Source organism: Quercus lobata, chromosome 4, assembly GCF_001633185.2.
Source record: "Quercus lobata isolate SW786 chromosome 4, ValleyOak3.0 Primary Assembly, whole genome shotgun sequence".
In the NCBI taxonomy this organism is placed as follows: Eukaryota; Viridiplantae; Streptophyta; class Magnoliopsida; order Fagales; family Fagaceae; genus Quercus; species Quercus lobata.
In genome coordinates, this window is record NC_044907.1 from 63,816,754 (window position 1) to 63,822,203 (window position 5,450).

Below are 5,450 nucleotides of genomic sequence, written 5' to 3' on the forward strand. Positions count from 1 at the left end.
ATTTTCTAATTCTCTTTCCCTCGTTTTCTACCCGCATGATATGCAAAGCTCACATTTGAGCCCACAGGTGACAGTGAAAGCTAAAGCATATGCCTCGAGGCAAGAAGTATAGGTTAAGTATACAAATTTATTTATTGTGTTCATGTTGAACTTGTGGGACTCTCTTATCATTAGTTATTAATAAAGTAAACGTGTACAATCATGAAGTACGAAATTCAATTTCATGTAAATATTGCATATGATATCATCCATTGGTGCTACTCTTGCACTCATTTCTAACTCTATATGGGAGTAATGGAAGTACTCTTTGAACAAATGAGTATTTATGATACCTTTGATTGTGAAATAAAAAGACAATAAGGGTGCCAATTTAACAGAACAGCTTATCTCTCATATAGTAAAAGTGTCCACAAATAGAAAGTTGACAGCACCGCGTAAGTCTCTTTTGGCAAAGGGCATATATAGTCGGTGACTTTTGTTATCTCATATACCTTTTATTTTTCTGCTGGTCTAGAAATATGACCATCCATACTTTTCCACTAGAGAAACCAAACCATTGCTTGAAACATACGCACCTATATTTTTCAGCTATATTATCATGTGTTAGATTTCTTCTTCACTCTCATATGTATTCCATAGGAGCTGATGTTCTCTCCAAAGAAGCCAACAATGAATTCAACACATGATAGGCAAATTTGTGTTCAAGGAGACACTGGGCTTGTTCTTACCACTGATCCAAAGCCTCGTCTCAGATGGACTGCTGAGCTTCATGAGCGATTTGTCGATGCTGTTACTCAGCTTGGAGGACCAGATAGTACTTAACCTTTTTCCACTTTGTCCACAACCATTTTCTCATGCTAACAAACAGAACTAGTAGCAGTTTATCAATATTGTTTATTTTTTATTTTCAATTTGCTTTCTCTCATCATTTTAACATTGTGCTTTATGTGTTCTTTCCCTCTTCTCTATCTGGATCTACAGAGGCCACACCAAAGACCATCATGAAAGTTATGGGTGTCAAGGGTCTCACACTTTACCACCTGAAGAGCCATCTTCAGGTACTCTATTAATATAAGTTATACATCTTTTGTTTTTATTTCTCCTCTATATGTAGTTTTCCATGTCAAGGTCTTTAATTTAGCTCATCCTCCAATTTCAATTAAATAGAAATTCAGGCTTGGGAAGCAGCCACATAAGGATTTAATGATCAGGCAGTTAGGGATGGTGAGAACGATTTTCCTCTTTTATTTTTTGTTGTTGTAATTTTTTCCCCCTTTATTTTGTTCCAACTATTTCTTCAGGATAGACTACCAAGTAAGTTCCTATTTTTGGATAAAATTTCTTTGGCAGCTTCAGCATCAGAATTTCAGAGGGATGGTGCTGCTACATCCAGGATAATGAGTCACCACTTCAATGAGTATATGTGACTAACTTAATCTGTTCATCTTTTATCTCTGCTTGTATCCTTGGTTCTGCTATTCTTTCATTTGAATTTTAAAGTGGTTTTAATTAGTGTGAATTGATGAGACCTTGCCCATTCATTTTTTTTTTTTCCATTTATAAGATAACCACCCTCCATTGTTCCCATGATCTTACCTTTGTTTTCTAGATGTTTTTGTTCGTTCATGCTAGTTTCAATAACTTCCCAATGCATTGATAATTTGTATTTTAACAAAGGTAAATACTCTCACACTGTTGTTTACACACCCTTACACATAATAACCACAATTGTATGCGTTGATGTACACATTCTATAATGTAAAAAGGTATGTTAACATTTAAAATGTTAAAAGTGTAAGGGTACAAAAGATAAGAAATAAGTTGTGAAAAAGAATCATTATCCGTTTTATTATACTTTAAAAGTACTTTATCTTTATATGATCTTTGTCTAAAATGGTGCTTGCTTCTACAATTTTCATTATACTTCTGATTATATGATGTTATTATCTTGACAATGAATGATGCACAAGTCTCAGTTTTAGACCTTGCAAGTTGAAGAATAGAAATCCTCAACAAATTTGGGTGCTCCATATTCTATGTTTTATCAATCACTACTTGTCATGAGTTTGATTTTTCTTTTCTTTTTTCCTTTTTCTATATTAAATACAGATTATTTAAAAGGAAAGATAAAAATATGTGGCAAGTTTTGATGTGTAGAGCACAAAATAGGACATGATTTTTATTCTCAACTTGGATACTTCAATTAACAATTCCACGTCCCAACTTAATGGAAGTTTTGGAAAGCATTGACTTTTTAGAAAGGTTTAATTAGACTGATTAGTGGGTTTAATTAAACCAATTAGTGGAAAAATTACTTAATCTTAAATGGATGGAACTCACACATATTTTAATTTTAAACATGTGACAATATGCATCTAAGGTCACAACAATAAAGTTGGGCCACATATATTACAATATTAATGATAACCAAGTTTTAATCCCACAATATTGGTGTTGATTATGAATTATCAAAAAACTAGTTAATTAAGATTAATCATATATATTTCTTTTTCATCGTTGTATTTTATCTGAAATCATTACTTTGTTATTTGACTACTATTAATATTAATCTTTCTTTTTACTTTCTTTTTTCATTCCATCAACTTAATCAACATATTCTTTCTCAGTGTTGCATCTTTAGCCCCCTTGCACAAAAATCTCAAACTACTATCCTTCATATTTTCACCAATAGGAGTTACCTCTATCTTTTAGCAAATTTTCTCGGTTCGAATTAGGATTCTTTATATTTCTTCATTCAAATTACTAATACAAATCTAAAAGTGTATCTAGCGTCACGTCATTAAAAAAAAATATTTAAATCATGTAACACTTTGTACACTCTCATTTCAAATCTCATATTTCTTTGTATTTTCACTTAACTATTTTTATATTCACATTTCAACTATATTGATTTTAGTCGACTATGGCTGAGTTTTATTTATGAATGTATTACTTCTTAACATTTATTACCATGGAGCATAACTGGACTTATGGCAATTTTATATGATACAGTGGATTTTAAATATTCTTGCAGAAACATACACCATACTGAAGCGCTTAGAACACAAATGGAAGTACGAAGGAGATTGAATGAGCAGCTAGAGGTAATACAAAACGAAAAGAAAATATTTAAAACCAACTCATTTTATAGCACAGTTTCCATTAGCTCTGAAGATCAAAGAGAATTATTCTATATTTTTAGGCCCATTACATATATGTGTTGTGGAAAAAGGTACAGAAACACCTCCAGATGAGGATTGATGCACAGGGAAAATATATGGAAACAATACTGGACAAAGCTTGCCGAACACTTGCTGGGGAAAATGTGAACAGCCAAGGTTATAAGCTTGTTGGTTATCAAGGAATTGATGAGATTGGCAATATGAGAGATTTGGGTTTCTCATTGAACTTGCCACCAATAGAAGATTTGCACGTAAATGAAGACAACTCTCATTGTGGATTTCAGATACAAGAAACTGGAGTTGCAGTAGAACGTCTTCACTTGGAAGATGATGCTTTAAAATTAGGTGGTCAGCTTCAAATGGTTTTGACTAATGATGACAGCCCAACTATGAATTTCATGCCCAGAAGCTCACAATCACAATGTTCATACAATTCGCCACTCAATTTATGAGGGAAAAGCAACATAAAATAGTACTTTAAAGCTCTAAAGCCTCTTGCAGTACATGCATCTTGCCACTTTTATTATACCAATGTAGCTTTTTGTGTATCATATTAGTTCCTAGAGGCTATGCTTACAGCTTCCTAATTGAGAAATTTGCTAAACGGGGGACCTTTGACCATTTATTAATATATCCCATCGTTTACTAATTCATGTACACACATTTATAAGCATTCGGGTTTGGGTTTCTTTCAAGTATGCAATGAGATGATATGAAGTAGGTTAGAAATCTGCAGGTGGTGGAAATACTGTAAGTTGAAATTGGTCTTATCTTTTATGTACTTGCTTTTATTATATGATAGCTTCATTCATATTCAAAAGCCATATAGAAACATGGGAAAGATACGAATGTCATACGGCAGCCCCTGCATTTTTGTGACTGGATACTTCATCTTTTTCTCATAGATTAGTCAGATCTTAATTCTAAGTCTTGTAATCAACTGCATGACATATTAAATATAAACATAACATGAAATAATAATAAAGATATTTATTTATTATGTTAATGAGGAGATATCAGATACTGGTCACGTTTGTTATCAGGTCTATAATGTCTTTATAATAAAATTGATAGTAACTTTAATTTTTTTTTCTATTTCGGAATGCTTCCCTTCCAAAAATAAAAGAATAAAAAATAACTAGAAAGAGGTAATAATGCTGTCATAGTTCAATATCTTAGTCAATGCTCAACTGATTTAGAACCAATTCATTGCTGATCGAATGGGAAAACATTGACCATATGATTGGAGTTCAATGCCACAAAGTTAAAAACCAAATCATTGGTGATCGATTGCAAAAATAATTCTATAGTCCCAACAGGTAGCCAGCCTCTTTTCGGCAGAATCAGCTCCCAAGCTAAATTATCTTATACTCAAAATGGCTAAAGACATTGAGGGTCCTCCATTTTCAGAGGAGGCTGCTAACCATGAATTAAGTAATTACTATAAAAGTATATCCATACATGTAAGGAGATATTGTGTAGATAACTGTAATTTTCTCCTTTTCTTTAATAAAGAATAGTGTAAGGAAACAAATTTACAAGTATTCCTCGGCATGTGGGTTCTCAAGTAGGACCTGTACAATGATGAGAACTTACTTTGATGAGGGAAATAAAAAAAAAAAAAACGAATGCTTTTCTTATTCTCTCTCTACCTACTTTAGCTAGATAACAAAATTTTGTGAAGAAAAGTTGGTGCACAGCAGATATCTTTATTGGTTGCCGAGAAGATGGATGAGACACAGGAAGGAAAGAAAGCATTTCCCGATAAAAGTGAATATATTATAAGAAATTGCATGAGAGCGAAAAAGGAAGAAGCTTCCAATCTTATGTGGGCCAAGCATGGCCCAGAGGCTACAGCAGGAAAACCTTTCATCCCCACTACTGCTTTTGTTAATCAGGAGGTAATGTGCAAAACAGCTATCCAAAAGAATTATATATAGTTAGTTAGGCAACGTTTGAAACAATAAAAGAAAGTAGCATCTTGAGTTTTAGAAACTCGAGATCAATATTACAAAAAAGCCACATAGTTCTCGAGTCTTTAAGACTTGAGTTTCATGCGAAAAAAATTTCACCTATAGTGGTGTTTTTAAGCCTTTCAGTAACGTTTTAAAGCCCTATAGCGGCGTTTTCCTGGAAAATTTTTTTTCGTATGTACAGATTTATGGAGTCCTATAGTGGCGTTTTTAAGCCCTATAGTGACGTTTTATAGACCTATAGCGGCGTTTTTATTCAATTTATGGAAATCGAGTCTTTAAAACTCGATTTTTA

General features: G+C 32.9%; 1 pseudogene across 1 annotated transcript; it reads left to right on the forward strand.

Moving 5' to 3' along the window:
• The first annotated feature begins 518 nt into the window (after positions 1–518).
• Positions 519–3,877, forward strand: LOC115983740 (annotated as a pseudogene). The gene is made up of 6 exons (XR_004090176.1): positions 519–814; positions 982–1,058; positions 1,168–1,224; positions 1,351–1,417; positions 3,035–3,104; positions 3,203–3,877. The product of XR_004090176.1 is annotated as a myb family transcription factor APL-like (transcript).
• Positions 3,878–5,450: the final 1,573 nt, after the last annotated feature.